The following is a 17581-nucleotide window of genomic DNA, read 5'->3' as shown; positions in this document are numbered from 1 at the left end:
ATCATAATTTAAACGACTTCTTTCCTTCATTCACTTTGGAAATTTGGAATTGCAGCAAATCGAATTTTGGCAGGGAACAAAAATAGATCAATTAAACTAAATAAGTCTTCTTCCCATTAAATAAATTAAAAAAGTCTGTCTTGTAACCAGTCCTTTTCAAACAAGTAAAGTCTGCCCATTTTGTGCCGTCGATTTTGTGTTAATGCCTAGTATTTATACAAAATCATAATTTAAAGGACTTCATTCCTTCATTCACTTTGGAAATTTGGAATTGCAGCACATCAAATTTTGCCTGGGAAGAAAAGTAGATTAAATAAATTTAATAAGTCTTACTACTTCCCATTAAATAAATTAAATACGTCTTACTTGTTCCCACTCCTTTACAAAAAAGTAGTTTCAAACGAGGTCCCTTCACTCAACCTTTAACCCTATTTATTCACCTTCTAGGCTAAGTGTTAAAGGCTAAGTGTTAAAGGCTAAGTGTTAAAGGCTAAGTGTTAGAGGCTAAGTGCCAGAGGCTAGGCGCCAGAGGCGAGTTTTTGTGGGCTGAAGTTTTAGTGGGGTTAGTGTGAATACAATCCAAAAGAATACAACAGAATACAATACAATAGAATATAATACATAGATTAAATTCAATAGCTCTTACTACTTCCCATTAAATAAATTAAATACGTCTTACTTGTTCCCAATCCTTTTCAAAAAAGTAGTTTAAAACGAGGGCCCTTCACTCAACCTTTAACCTCAACCCCGCACGTCACATTGTGTTGTATCTGTGAATGTTGGTTGTGGCCAAATGATAGTTTTCTTTCATTCGTTTAGGTTCCACGGTGTTTGTTGGCTATGTTTTCCACTGTCAGAAGGATGAAAATACAAAGTACAACGCTTGGACGTGGGCGAAGACGTCACCGGTGAGTCCTTCCTTCCTATTTATTTACCTTCTAGATGCTAGAGGCTAAGTGTTAGAGGCTAAGTGTTAGAGGCTAAGTGTTAAACACAATACGAACAACACAACGATACTGCACTGAACAACACGATACCGCACTGAGAAACACGATACCGCACTGAACAACACGATACCGCACTGAACAACACCATGCCGCACTGAACACCATGCCACACTGAACAACACCATCCCGCACTGAACAACACCATGCCGCACTAAACAACACCATGCCGCACTGAACAACACCATGCCTCACTGAACGACACCATGCCGCACTGAAAGACACCATGCCGCACTGAACGACACCATGCCGCACTGAAAGACACCATCCCGCACTGAACACCATGCCGCACTGAACAACACCATCCTGCACTGAACAACACCATCCCGCACTGAACAACACCATGCCGCACTGAACAACATTATGCCGCACTGAACATTATGCCGCACTGAACAACACCATGCCGCACTGAACAACACCATGCCGCACTGAACAACATTATGCCGCACTGAACAACACCATGCCGCACTGAACAACACCATCCCGCACTGAACAACACCATGCCGCACTGAACAACATTATGCCGCACTGAACAACACCATGCCGCACTGAACAACACCATCCTGCACTGAACAACACCATTCCGCATTGAACACCATGCCGCACTGAACAACACCATCCCGCACTGAACAACACCATCCCGCACTGAACAACACCATGCCGCACTGAACAACATTATGCCGCACTGAACAACATTATGCCGCACTGAACAACACCATGCCGCACTGAACAACACCATGCCGCACTGAACAACACCATGCCGCACTGAACAACATTATAACGCACTGAACAACACCATCCCGCACTGAACAACACCATGCCGCACTAAACAACATTATGCCGCACTGAACAACATTATGCCGAAATGAACAACACCATGCCTCACTGAACAACACCATGCCGCACTGAACAACACCATCCTGCACTGAACAACACCATCCCGCACTGAACAACACCATGCCGCACTGAACAACACCATGCCGCACTGAACAACACCATGCCGCAATGAACAACACCATCCCGCACTGAACAACATTATGCCGCACTGAACAACATTATGCCGCACTGAACAACATTATGCCGCACTGAACAACATTATGCCGCACTGAACAACACCATGCCGCACTGAACAACACCATCCTGCACTGAACAACACCATCCCGCACTGAACAACACCATGCCGCATTAAACAACACCATGCCGCACTGAACAACACCATCCTGCACTGAACAACACCATGCCGCACTGAACAACACCATGCCGCACTGAACAACACCATGCCGCACTGAACAACATTATGCCGCACTGAACAACATTATGCCGCACTAAACAACATTATGTCGCACTGAACAACACCATGCCGCAATGAACAACACCATGCTGCACTGAACAACATTATGCCGCACTGAACAACACGATCCCGCATTGAACAACACCATCCCGCAGTGAACAACACCATGCCGCATTGAACAACACCATGCCGCACTGAACAACACCATGCTGCACTGAACAACATTATGCTGCACTGAACAACACGATCCTGCATTGAACAACACCATGCCGCACTGAACAACACCATCCTGCACTGAACAACACCATGCCGCACTGAACAACACCATGCCGCACTGAACAACATTATGCCGCACTGAAAAACACCATGCCGCACTGAACAACACCATCCCGCACTGAACAACACCATGCCGCATTGAACAACACCATGCCGCACTGAACAACACCATGCTGCACTGAACAACATTATGCTGCACTGAACAACACGAACCTGCATTGAACAACACCATGCCGCACTGAACAACACCATCCTGCACTGAACAACACCATCCTGCACTGAACAACACCACCCCGCACTGAACAACATGATCCCGCATTGAACAACACCATCCCGCACTGAACAACACCATGCCGCACTGAACAACACCATTCCGCACTGAACAACACCATGCCGCACTGAACAACACCATGCCGCACTGAACAACACCATGCCGCACTGAACAACACCATGCCGCACTGAACAACATTATGCCGCACTGAACAACACCATGCCGCACTGAACAACACCATCCCGCACTGAACAACACCATGCCGCATTGAACAACACCATGCCGCACTGAACAACACCATCCTGCACTGAACAACACCATCCCGCACTAAACAACACCATGCCGCACTGAACAACATTATGGCGCACTGGACAACATTATGCCGCACTGAACAACACCATGTTGCACTGAACAACATTATGCTGCAGTGAAAAACACGATCCTGCATTGAACAACACCATGCCGCACTGAACAACACCATCCTGCACTGAACAACACCATGCCGCACTGAACAACACCATGCCGCACTGAACAACATTATGCCGCACTGAAAAACACCATGCCGCACTGAACAACACCATCCCGCACTGAACAACACCATGCCGCATTGAACAACACCATGCCGCACTGAACAACACCATGCTGCACTGAACAACATTATGCTGCACTGAACAACACGATCCTGCATTGAACAACACCATGCCGCACTGAACAACACCATCCTGCACTGAACAACACCATCCTGCACTGAACAACACCACCCCGCACTGAACAACATGATCCCGCATTGAACAACACCATCCCGCACTGAACAACACCATGCCGCACTGAACAACACCATTCCGCACTGAACAACACCATGCCGCACTGAACAACACCATGCCGCACTGAACAACACCATGCCGCACTGAACAACACCATGCCGCACTGAACAACACCATGCCGCACTGAACAACACCATGCCGCACTGAACAACACCATGCCGCACTGAACAACATTATGCCGCACTGAACAACACCATGCCGCACTTAACAACACCATCCCGCACTGAACAACACCATGCCGCATTGAACAACACCATGCCGCACTGAACAACACCATCCTGCACTGAACAACACCATCCCGCACTAAAAAACACCATGCCGCACTGAACAACATTATGGCGCACTGGACAACATTATGCCGCACTGAACAACACCATGCTGCACTGAACAACATTATGCTGCACTGAACAACACGATCCTGCATTGAACAACACCATGCCGCACTGAACAACACCATCCTGCACTGAACAACACCATGCCGCACTGAACAACACCATGCCGCACTGAACAACATTATGCCGCACTGAAAAACACCATGCCGCACTGAACAACACCATCCCGCACTGAACAACACCATGCCGCATTGAACAACACCATGCCGCACTGAACAACACCATGCTGCACTGAACAACATTATGCTGCACTGAACAACACGATCCTGCATTGAACAACACCATGCCGCACTGAACAACACCATCCTGCACTGAACAACACCATCCTGCACTGAACAACACCACCCCGCACTGAACAACATGATCCCGCATTGAACAACACCATCCCGCACTGAACAACACCATGCCGCACTGAACAACACCATTCCGCACTGAACAACACCATGCCGCACTGAACAACACCATGCCGCACTGAACAACACCATGCCGCACTGAACAACACCATGCCGCACTGAACAACATTATAACGCACTGAACAACACCATGCCGCACTGAACAACACCATCCCGCACTGAACAACACCATGCCGCATTGAACAACACCATGCCGCACTGAACAACACCATCCTGCACTGAACAACACCATCCCGCACTAAACAACACCATGCCACACTGAACAACATTATGGCGCACTGGACAACATTATGCCGCACTGAACAACACCATGCCGCACTGAACAACACCATGCCGCACTGAACAACACCATGCCGCACTGAACAACACCATGCCGCACTGAACAACATTATGCCGCACTGAACAACACCATGCCGCACTGAACAACACCATGCCGCACTGAACAACACGATCCCGCATCGAACAACACCATCCTGCACTGAACAACACCATGCCGCACTGAACAACACCATGCCGCACTGAACAACACCATTCCACACTGAACAACACCATGCCGCACTGAACAACACCATCCTGCACTGAACAACACCATCCCGCACTGAACAACACCATGCCGCATTGAACAACACCATGCCGCACTGAACAACACCATCCTGCACTGAACAACACCATCCCGCACTGAACAACACCATGCCGCATTGAACAACACCATGCCGCACTGAACAACACCATCCTGCACTGAACAACACCATGCCGCACTGAACAACACCATGCTGCACTGAACAACATTATGCCGCACTGAACAACACGATCCCGCATTGAACAACACCATCCCGCAGTGAACAACACCATGCCGCATTGAACAACACCATGCCGCACTGAACAACACCATGCTGCACTGAACAACATTATGCTGCACTGAACAACACGATCCTGCATTGAACAACACCATGCCGCACTGAACAACACCATCCTGCACTGAACAACACCTTTCCACACTGAACAACACCATGCCGCACTGAACAACATTATGCCGCACTGAACAACACCATGCCGCACTGAACAACACCATGCCGCACTGAACAACACCATGCCGCACTGAACAACACCATGCCGCAATGAACAACACCATCCCGCACTGAACAACACCATGCCGCATTGAACAACACCATGCCGCACTGAACAACACCATCCCGCACTGAACAACACCACCCCGCACTGAACAACACGATCCCGCATTGAACAACACCATCCCGGACTGAACAACACCATGCCGCACTGAACAACACCATTCCGCACTGAACAACACCATGCCGCACTGAACAACACCATGCCGCACTGAACAACACCATGCCGCACTGAACAACACCATGCCGCACTGAACAACATTATGCCGCACTGAACAACACCATGCCGCACTGAACAACACCATACCGCACTGAACAGCACCATGCCGCATTGAACAACACCATGCCGCACTGAACAACACCATCCTGCACTGAACAACACCATCCCGCACTGAACAACACCATGCCGCACTGAACAACATTATGGCGCACTGAACAACATTATGCCGCACTGAACAACACCATGCCGCACTGAACAACACCATGCCGCACTGAACAACACCATGCCGCACTGAACAACATTATGCCGCACTGAACAACATTATGCCGCACTGAACAACACCATGCCGCACTGAACAACACCATGCCGCACTGAACAACACCATGCCGCACTGAACAACACGACGTCGCACTGAACAACACGACGCCGCACAGAACAACACGACGCCGCACAGAATAACACAATACCGCACAGAACAACACAATACCGCACAAACCGTTTTAGATAATATTACGTCGCAGTCATGTGACGCGGACATGACGTCAATAGGCGGAACTCACGGCAAAATTATAATCCGTGGGCGTGGCTTGCAACAGGAAGTAGGAAAGCGGCAGTTCTGGCAAACAAGACACAGCGGTTAGTAACACGATGACTAACAAGGCAAATATTTTTGTTTTCAGCTTGCAACTTGACCGTCTAGAGCGTACAAGGTAATTACAACTGTTTTTTTTTTAGCCCTGAAAAGCGAGGGAGTGTGGCGTTTGGGAGGAATGTCGAACTCGGCGTCTGCTTCCAGCCACAGACGCCAAATTTCGACGATTATTTCGACTGGTCAACGGTTGTAAATTATTGCGTTGACTAAAAACTTTATTTAACTCTACTCTTAACTTTGCCGTTTCAGATATGCGGGTATTACACCGCGGAAATGACGTCAATAGGCTGAACTCTCGCCAAAATTCAAATCTGTGGGCGCAATGGCCTTGAGCGAGACACCGGATACAAACACGACGATTATCAACAGAAATATCTTTATTTTCCGCTTGCAAGTGGACCGTCTAGAGCGTACACGGTAAGTACAACTCATTGTGTTTAAAAAGATTTACGTTTGTGTAGTTTGCGTTGCGTTGTATCTGTGAATGTTGGTTGAGGCTAAATGTTAATGTTTAATTTCATTCCTTTAGGTTCCACGGTGTTTGTTGGCTGTATGTTTTCCACTGCAAGAAGAGGCTCGTATCATTGACCAGCAGGAGCTACAATGGTGAGTACCCCTTTCGTCTTCCATTTATGTTAAACACTTCCTATTTCATGTCTAACAGTACTCGATTTAACAAATAACCATAAATAAATACAGTGTGGGCAGTCACGTTAACATATGTGATTATCCTGCCTAATATGTTTATCACAAATATGTCACTAATCACTAATATGTTTATTTGTTTATCACAACACCTTTGGACCTTCAGCAATCGATTATTTACCTTCATCTACATAGAGACAGAACGATGGTGTCTTAAACATCTCATTCATTTCACCAAATAACTTCACGCAGGTGGATAACGGCCGTCTCGGTCACGCTATGTTGCGTGATGCAGTTTTGAAGAACCAAATGCATTTATTCAATGAATAAGTCAAGCTAGTTCTATGTTTATGATGTTGTAAGTTACGGTACCGATTGAAGTTGAGTTCGAAGCCAGTGGAAAACAGCGCTGCGTTTGTGCTCTCCAGGTACAAATGTTGTGATCTCTGACTGACGACCGGGCGAGACTCGAGTAAGAGATGTCCAAACGAGCTCCGGCAGGGCGGGCCAAGGCGGAGCGAACGGACGCCCTTCAGGCCGCCAATGACGAGCTGAGAACCAAACTGATGGACGTCCAGTTAGAACTTCAGCAGGAGAAGAACAAGGTGAAAACCTCAACAGACAGACACTGCCTGCCTCCCTGCCTGCCTCCCTGCCTGCCTCCCTGCCTGCCTCCCTCCCTCCCAGTTTTCCCGATGTAGATTAGACATGCGTGTGCCATGACTGTGTCAGCCTACATCAACAAATGCACCGAGGACGTCAGCACCACTAAGAATATCATCACCCGGGGCAACCAACGACCCTGGATGACTGAGGAGGTACGTCAAACGCTACGAGCGCGGAACTCTGCCTTCAAGTCTGGCGACAAGGAGACACTGAGGACAGCGAGAGCCAACTTGAACCGTGCCATCAGGATAGCGAAGCGAGACCGCAGTCGAAAATTTCAGGATCGTTTCCACGACGTCAAAAACATCAGGAGTATGTGGCAAGGCATACGGGCGATTACAGACTACAACTCACCCTCCCCCCCCCCGGTGGGTGTAGTTGATGCTGACTTTCTAAATGGTCTAAATAACTTCTTTGGGAGGTTCGAGGCACTAAACGGCACTCCAGCAGTTAAAACTGTCCCCCATCAGGAAGAGGAGGTACTCTGCCTTGACTCCGCCGATGTGTTGAAGACCCTGAGGAGAGTCAACCCTGGCCCCGACAACATTCCTGGGCGTGTGTTCAGGGAATGTGCAAGTCATCTGGCTGGGGTCATCACAGACATTTTTAACACCTCGCTGGGCCAAGCCACAGTGCCGGCGTGCTTTAAGACTGCCTCCATCATTCCGGTGCCGAAGAAACCTCAAATCACCTCATTTAATGATTACCGGCCTGTTGCACTGACTCCGGTTATGATGAATGAAGTGCTTCGAAAGGCTGCTTAAAGGTCACATCGTTTCCTTTCCAGACTCCCCCTATTATTTGACCCGTTCCAGTTTGCCGACCGGCAAAACCGCTCCACTCAGGACGCCATCTCCTCCGTTCTTCACCTGAGCCTGGCTCACCTGGAGGAGAAGAACACCCATGTGCGGAGGCTGTTCCTGGACTTCAGCTCAGCGTTTAACACCATCATCCCACAGCATCTGGTAGGAAAATTGGAACACCTGGGCTTCAACACCCCCCTTCGCAACTGGCTGCTAGACTTCCTCACCAACAGACCTCAGTCAGTCCGGGTCGGACAGAACACCTCTGATGTCATCACCCTCAGCACAGGCTCCCTTCAGGGCTGCGTCCTGAGCCCCCTGCTGTGCACCCTGATGACACACGACTGCGTCCTCAGGTTCACCACCAATCACATCGTGAAGTCAGCAGACGACACAACGGTGGTGGGGCTCATCAGAGACAACAACGACCTGGACTACAGAGAGGAGGTGGAGCAGCTGGTGGGCTGGTGCAGAGAAAACAGCCTGATCCTGAATGAGGAGAAGATGAAGGAGATCATCGTCGACTTCAGGAAAAAACAGCCTCACCACGCTCCACTGATCATCAACAGCTCAGCTGTGGAGGTGGTCAGCACCACCAAATTCCTGGGGGTCCACATCACAGAAGACCTCACCTGGACTATGAACACTACGGCACTGGTCAAGAGGGCACAGAAGCGCTTGTACTTCCTGCGGAGGATGAGGAGAGCCCACCTGCCCCCACCCATCATGAGGACGTTCTACAGGAGCACCATAGAGAGCATTCTGACAAGCTGTCTCTCTGTGTGGTGTGGAGGCTGCACCGCCTCCGATTGGAAGAACGTGAGGAGAGTGGTGAGGACAGCAGAGAGGATCATAGGGGCTCCTCTTCCCTCCATTCAGGACATTTCATCTCAGCGCTGCATGTCCCGTGCCCGTAACATCATCAATGACCCATCACACCCCCACCATGGACTGTTCTCCCTGCTGCCCTCTGGGAAGAGGTTTGCAGCATCCGCTGCAGATCCACCAGGTTCTGCAACAGCTTTTTCCCTGCTGTCATCAGACTGTTGAACACTAGAACTGTTGAGCTCTAAACTGAACTCTGCATCACACATTCACAGAACTGTACTTTATGACACTACGGACCTCTATCTTGCACTATCTCGCACTACCAACTTTACTGAACTTGTATAAACCCTTTAAATAGAAGTTTAATACATGGTTTAGCATTCCTCTGCACACTCTTGAATACTGTTTTGCCTACTTGCACTATTGCATAATTATCACTGCTGCACTTTATACTTATTTTTAATATATATATATATATATATATAGTATATATGTATATATATATATTTTCATAGGATATGTTACTTCTATTCAACTGCAATATCACTACTTTGTTGTAAGACGTATGCAACGGAATTTCGTTTTGTATGCACCATGTGCAGACAAGATGACAATAAAGTTTGTCTAAGTCTAAGTCATGTCAGGTCAGCTGTCTGGAGAGAGAGAGAAGTCAGGACCTGCGGGCGGAGCACCACCGTGCCACCGCCGCCATGACGGAACTCAAAAGCAAACTCCATGAGGAGAAGCAGAAAGAGTTAGCCATTACCAGGGAGACATTACTGCGGCAGCATGAAATGGAGCTGATGAGAGTGATCAAAATCAAAGATGGAGAGATCCAGCGACTGAATGCCTTGGTCCTCAGCCTGAGGGACGGCTCCATGGACAAGGTGATCCGCTCTATCCGTGTCTGACTATCCGCACGCCACGTCGGGCTTCGATGCGGCCGCTACCGTATTGTGTAGCTTGTCCCCAGTAAGCGTCGCGGCGCTCCGTTGCGGTCTCAACGGCCCGGTGTGGCGCAATGTCTGCTCAGGTGAGGAGGGGGGGCGCTTTGCTGGCGGAGGTGGAGGAGACGCGGCGGTGTCGGGAGACCGAGCGGTGTCGCCTCCACCAGGAGCGCGGAAGAAGCCCTGGCAGCGGCCCAGCAGGCCTGGCAGTCCCGAGCGGCCGAGCTCCGATCGGCTCATCACCAGCATCGGGAGGAGCTGAGCCGAACCAAGAGAGACTGCGAGAGGGAGATCCGCCGACTGGTAGGACTGATCAGATGCGCGGTGCGTGGCTATGTTCCCAATTTCGTTGTATACCTGCAGTGCAATGACACCTAAGGCATTCTATTCTATTCTATTTCACAAGAAGAAAATGTCCGGTTGCTCGCTTCGCTTTTGTCACAGCAAAGGTGTTCTAGTCGATTCCAGAAAAAAATTGGCCGGTTGCTCTCTTTGTTTTTGTCACAATTCTGGCAAATGAGTTTGCCCGCCTGCCTGAGCGCTCCCCGTTTGTACATCCAGACGGATGAGATCAAGCTGAAAGACAGAGCGGTTAGTGTTTTGGATGAAGCCCTGGGGCCGGCCACGTCCACCGCCTTCAGCTGCAGACTCAGGCTGCCGAGCAGCAGATCGCTGCCCTGAGGGATTCCCAAAGGGCGGGCCTAAACTACCCTGGAAGTGGGGTCAACGCCGCTACTAGCAATCCTCTTCATTGCGTAAGCCACCTCATCACACACTTGCAGTACGCATGACTTAGTTCGTTGCTGGAGGAAGGTAGCACAAAAACAGTTTTGAACTTTGAACGAGTGCTTGTGTGTGTGTGTTGCGGGGCGTTTTCAGTCTCAGGAGGATCGGGACACGCGACGGTTTCATCTGAAAATCGCTGAGCTCAGCGCAGTCATCAGGAAACTGGAGGATCGAAACGCCCTGCTTTCTGAAGAGCGCAATGAACTGGTAATTTATTGACGGCACGCTTGAAGGTTTGCGCTACGTTTGATGCGCGCCATCCAGCGAGGCACCCATTGCGCTTGCTTATTAGTTGAGCGGCGCGGCGAGTCGGTTGCCTGGTAGATGTCTTTTATTGGGAGCCAAAGCCACGATTCCGTTCAAACCGATGCAAAAGGAATGGATACGTTCTGGCCCGCGTGTTGTGCGTCTTTCACATCCCGCACTTCATGCTTGCAGCTAAAGCGACTGAGAGAAACAGAAAGCCAGTTTCTGCCACTCCTGTACAAAAACAAACGCCTGAGCAGGAAGAATGAAGAACTCTCGCTGGTGCTGTGTCGCCTTGAAAACAAAGTGCGCTTTGTCACCCAGGAGAACGAGGAGATGGCAAGCTTGGTAAGTCGACGCGGACAACGGCGGCGTGCCAACAGAGTCCACTGCATTTGTGTTCCACAGAGAAGGCCTAGTTCGCTCAATGACCTGGACCGCGGTTGCGGCCAGCAGGACGGTGAAATGGAGTTCCTTCAAGTTGTGGAGCAGCGGCACATCATCGACGACTTGTCCAAGGTCTTCAGGCAGGCGACTCGGTGCACGTACGGCAGCGCCGCGCTCGCTCGCTGTCGCCAGGAAACCTTTTCCGTCCAAAGCTTGGCCGGCGGCCGCCATCCAAAAAATTGGCCCCTTAAATTCCGACCTTTCAAGCAGGAGCATTGTGCGCACGCGTTTGAACACGCTTTAGACTTGTTTTGCCGTTTTCAGCAGCTCAAAGCTCCCGTTTTGTCAGCGCCTTTGCCACTCGCTGTGCGCTGAAAACGACGGACTTGCCCGGCTGCTCAGCCCGTCAACCATGAGCCGCGAGCGCGACGTCATTGTCCGTAGGCAGCTAGTGGCAAAATGCACCCTGTTAGAGTTGCGCTCGCTCCAACTTATTTTGCAAGAACCACACGGGAGACAAGTAAGTTCTTTTGGACACCTGCAGGTGGAGAGTCCATCCGTTGTACGAATGAAGTCTGACTCTCGGCTCCTGCACGAGCATTTTAATTAAGAGAAACAGGGTGGGTGTAAGAGTGGATTGAATAGAGGAAGCCCTTGACCTCTAGTCAAAACATAGCAAGGGGTGTTTTACGACTTTGTGTAGGAAGGGATAAGCGATAGGGATAAATAAGGGATAAATAATATTATTTATTACAGGTCGCAGTCAAAGTCAAAGCAACACAATGATACGATAAAGATAATCTGGAAAACCCTGACACACCCTGTAGTTGTCACTTTTGGAAAAGACGAGCGTCCCTCCAATCATCGCCGGTGACGTGTTTTTCAGGCTCTGGAGACAGGAGCTCATGTCAGAAATGTCATTGTGAGTCGCGTTTGTTTCTGCGCCGGAGCCGTTCGTTCCCTTTGCATCCAAAGAATCTCAAAGGCGGATTATTTGTGTCGACAGGAGAGAGATTTGCTGCTACGATACCGACGTCGAGAATCTCTGAGGAGGAACAAAGCGTGAGGTCCTGCAAGGTGAGTCTGTTTGTTTGCGGCTGCTTGGTGTTGCGCAAGATGAAATGGCCTTTTTCTCGCTATCGTTCCTCTCGTCGATTCATCGTGAGGTGTCGCTTCAGTTTGTTCAGAGAGATGTTTGCTTCCGCGCCCGCAGGTCATCGAAACATTTTACGGCTACGACGAAGACGTGTTGGTGGACTCGGACGGATCGTCCTTGTCTTTTCACACCGACAGAACCCCCGACACGGAACCCGAAGAGGTAGCCCGCCATTTCTGCCAGCGTATTGGCACCAAACATTCCTCTTCAGCCTGGAATCGGACTCGTCTTTGCGTCGCGGGTGCTTTGTCGCCGGTCTGACTGATTCTGGTACTAGTGCTGTGTTGCATTGGTGTGTGCATGAAGAGGCGGAGCTTCGCTACCGCCAGCTGACGCAAGAATATCAAGCGCTGCAACGAGCCTACGCTCTGCTAGCCCAGACCAGCGAAAGGGGACTACGACGCCGAGAAGGAGATCAAGGTGGCGCCCCTTCCCGCAACCCCCGGCCGGGTCGCAGCCTCCCCGTTCTCACCCAGCCTCGGGTGTTCTCTGGTCTGAAAGGAGGAGGAGGAGCCTCCCTCCTCCTCCTTTCAGACCAGAGAAAAGCTGATGGTAGAAATGGGTCACTATCAAAGCAGAGTAGCAGATCTGGAGTCAGCGCTGAAGCAACAAGGACAGGTAAGCTCATCAATGAGCACACCTTTTTCTCAGACAAAATAGCTACATTCTTCAGTCACTCATCCGTCTGGCATTACTGGACCAACCCCCCCCCCCCCCCCCCCCCCGAACGTGGCTGGGAAAATGCGGAGAAAAGCAAATGTCATTTTCCAGTCAACCAAAGAATTTGTGGATGAAAATGACACAACATTCCAAAGCTGTCCACGCGTTTGTCTCTCTAGAATGTCAAGTGGGTGGAGGAGAAGCAGCTGCTGCGTCAGAGCAATCAGCAGTTGGCCGAAAAGGTGACGGAAAGAAAGGCGCTGGGCGGAGTCGCTTGGCGTCACACCTGTCGGGAAGCCCCGCAGATGAGGTCTGACTGTCTTTTCAGGTCAGGCGGATGGAGGCGGAAGAAGCGCGTCTGAAAGAGCACATCCAGGATATCCGAGACCAAAACGAACTGCTTGAGTTCCGCATCCTGGAGCTGGAGGTGGGAAGACTCGCACAAGCGTGTTGAGGCCAGAGATGTAGGACGGACGGACGGACGGACGGACGGATGCATGCCTCTGCCTTTCAGGAGAGGGAGTGGCGCTCCCCCGTCTTGAAGTTTCTGCAAGTCCGTTTCCCAGACGGCCTCAGCCCTTTGCAGATCTACTGCGAGGCCGAGGGCGTGAGCGTACGTAAGGCGTCCCTCGCAACCCTAACCTTAACCCGAGGTCCCAGAACACCTTACATTGCTCCTTGCGCCTTTCCCCCGGACATCGTCATCAGTGATCTGATGAAGAAGCTGGACATCCTGGGCTATAACGCCGTAAGTGTATGTCGAACTCCTTATGTTCGCACTCCACGAGACTCGGCGGCTCAAATGTGACTTTTGGAAGGCTTTGCGCTGAAAGAAGCTTGTTGACGCTGTGCCTTTGGGCTCTTGCAGAATCTCACCAGCGAGGAGCAGGTGGTCGTGATTCACGCCAGGACCCTTCTCACCCTAGCCGAGAAGGTAACGCGCACGTCCACGCACGCTCTCGCATTCTGCTTATGTGACAGCAGCCTTTCCTCAGTGGTTAGAATACATCAAAGTGACCAAGTCAACACTTCAACAGAAGATGTTGGACATTGAAAGTGAGAAGGTAGACAGACACGCGACATCAGCCAAGGGGAACTCCGGCAATGTGCCCCAACAATTCTGACCTTGAGCTGTGCTAGGATATGTTCTGCAAGCAGAAGGGCTACCTGGATGAAGAGTTGGACTTCAGGAAGTGTTCCATGGACCAGGCTCATAAGGTAAGCCGCCCTCAAATCTCCCGCCGGACCACTGATGGACGAGGATTGCGGCCCAGAGGATCCTGGAGCTGGAGGCCATGTTGTACGAGGCGCTACCGCAGCGGGACTGCCCCGCCACGGACGGCGAAAAAGCCAGCCACGCTGGCGTGAATGACGTGCTGACGGCGGATCAGAGAGAAGAGCTTAGGAGCGCCGTGGACCAATGGAAGCGAGCCCTGATGTGCGAGTTGAGGGAGCGCGACGCTTGCATCCTCCAAGAGAGAATGGATCTGCTGCACAGCGCGCAACAGGTAAGGGCCCAAAGCCAGCCCGGCACTTACTTGCACGCTTACTGGCTTTTGAATGCCACTTTCCATTTGTCCGTCCTAGAGGAACAAAGAGCTGAAAGAATTCATCGAAGCTCAGAAGAGACAAATCAAACAATTGGAGGAGAAGTTTCTGTTTCTCTTTCTATTCTTCTCCTTGGCCTTCATTCTGTGGCCCTAACACCAGCTGGTGAGTGAGCTCCAGCGGCACCGCACTCGACACCTCCGATACACTGCCAGCCGGTCTCAGACGTTGGCAGACGCTCCGATGCCAACGTATACCCCCCGCCACGGTGACAGAGGCACCGCGTCACACCGGCGCTCATCCAATCAGAAGGCAGGAAAAGCAAATTCACATGCAGGGCACTTTTGAACCAGAAGAGAGCGCCACAAAAAACGGTTGTTGCCCCAAACGCGCACTAAAAAGGGTCAGAATAACAAGAGTCCCACTGGCCAGCCGGGGCCACCCGTCCAGCTGTTTCTTCAGGGGGGAAAAAAATTGGAGTCACCGGTGAGTACATTTTGCATTTAGCTCTGCTTTTCTGCTTCTGTCTTCAAGTGTGTGGCATCCTGCGATCAAAGAGTCAGCCAACCCCAAAGCGGTTGACCTCAACGTCCCACCACCATGCCTACCAGAGCAGGTGACGTGATGCTTTGGACATCCTTCCGTCTCAGATGCCCAAAAGTACTCTTTGCCACATCTGCGGCAATACGGTGTCTTTTCAAAGGTGCAAATAAATCCAGCGTGGGCGGAACACGCACGTCTTCGGTTTTTCCCGCTTTGTTTGTGTGACAGCTGTTGTGAAAATTTTATACAAATAAAGTTGTATAGTACAGGTTTGGCCAAGCCGCAACTCCCGAACCGCATGCGGCTCTTTTATGTTCATATCAACATTTGTGTGTGTGTGTGTGGGGGGGGGGGGTTGTGCGTGTTGGCTTCACTTGAGTTCAATTTGGTATTTTGGTCAAAAGCGCATGTGGTGAAATTCCACAAAGTAGGATGGGCAAACACATTTCTTTAAACTATGAGTGTCAATTGGGCTCTCGAAATGGCAGGGAAAAGATGCACAGCAAAACGAAAATACGTAGATGAACACAGGACGTTTTAATCAGAGTGGGAAAGTTTCTATTTTTTGTTGAACGTGATGGCAAACCATTCTGCCTGATATGTCAGACCTCAGCGCATTTCAAAGATTCAAATCTTCAGCGCCATGCACTTCAGCTCACTCCATGCTAACATTGATCAGGCGTCGAACCCGCATCATCATGCTTAAGAGGTGGCCATGCTAACCAGTGCGCCATTATGTCAACGCATAATAACTAAGTCTACTGGTCAAAACAGCGGTTACTATATGACGTCGCTACGTCGTGGTCACGTGACGCAGACAAGACGTCAATGGACGTGGGCAGAGTTAACTTGTTTAAAAGGGAGTAGGCAGAAGAAATATTTAATTTATTTAAATCTATTTTGAGTGCACACCATTATGCCAATGCATAACAACTGTAAATCTACTAAACAAAACAGCGGTTGCTATATGACATCTGCCACGTCGTGGTCACGTGACATACGTGACGTCGATGGGCGTAACTTTCGCCGGAATTCAAATCCGCGGGGAGAGTTAACTTGTTTAAAAGAGAGTGGGCAGAAGAATTATTTAATTTATTTAAATCTATTTGGTGTGTGCGCCATTATGTCAATGCATAACAACTGTAAGTCTACTAAACAAAACAGCGGTTGCTATTTGACGTCTGCCACGTCGTGGTCACGTGACGCGGACGTGACGTCGACGCCTACTTTACATCCCACCGATCACAGGACTCCTCGGCTGCATAACCGTGCCCCCTTCCCAACCAATCGGATTTGCTATACGCGAAAACGACGCCAATGGAAAGAGCTTCCGCCCAAATTTAAATCCGTGGGCGTGGCTCGCAGCAGGAAGTAGGAAAATGGCGGCGATGTTGACAAAGACACAGCGGATGGTAACATACGACTAACAAGAGAAATATTTTTATTTTCTGCTTGCAACTGGACCGTCCAGAGCGTACACGGTAAGTACAACTCATCGTTTTTAAAAAGAAGTACTTTTGTTGCCCTGAAAAGCGAGTGAGCGTGGCGTTTGTGGGGGACGTCGAATTTCGACGATTCTTTCTGGTCAACGGTTGTAAATGATTGTGTTGATTAAAAAAGAAAACTTGATGTAACTCTACTTTTAACTGCCGTTTCAGATAGATTTGGAATTGCATCACATCCAATTTTGCCTAGAGCGTACACGGTAAGTAACACTCGTTGTGTTTAAGGAGATTTACGTTTGTAATAGCAGAAGTGTAGCCGCGTTGCGTTGTACGTGTGAATGTTGGTCCGGGCGAAATGTTAATGTTTAATTTCATTCCTTTAGGTTCCACGGTGTTTGTTGGCTGCAAGTTTTCCACTGCAAGAAGAGGCTCATATCATTGACCAGGAGCG

At 50.0% G+C, this 17581-nt stretch overlaps 2 long non-coding RNA genes across 2 annotated transcripts; both read left to right on the top strand.

Moving 5' to 3' along the window:
• Positions 1–818: 818 nt before the first annotated feature.
• Positions 819–8556, top strand: LOC148378180 (uncharacterized). Its single transcript, XR_015856112.1, has 5 exons — positions 819–908; positions 6499–6528; positions 6720–6887; positions 7000–7076; positions 7544–8556. It is a non-coding gene; the product is annotated as an uncharacterized LOC148378180 (long non-coding RNA).
• Positions 8557–10539: 1983 nt separating this feature from the next.
• Positions 10540–11863, top strand: LOC148378179 (uncharacterized). Its single transcript, XR_015856109.1, has 4 exons — positions 10540–10662; positions 10921–11114; positions 11239–11352; positions 11584–11863. It is a non-coding gene; the product is annotated as an uncharacterized LOC148378179 (long non-coding RNA).
• Positions 11864–17581: the final 5718 nt, after the last annotated feature.

The sequence above is a fragment of the Syngnathus floridae genome, unplaced genomic scaffold (genome assembly GCF_059516105.1).
Source record: "Syngnathus floridae isolate MCC-2025c unplaced genomic scaffold, RoL_Sflo_1.0 HiC_scaffold_59, whole genome shotgun sequence".
Lineage (NCBI taxonomy): Eukaryota > Metazoa > Chordata > Actinopteri > Syngnathiformes > Syngnathidae > Syngnathus > Syngnathus floridae.
The sequence above is the reverse complement of the archived record's forward strand: the minus strand, read 5'-3'. Positions and strand labels throughout refer to the sequence as shown.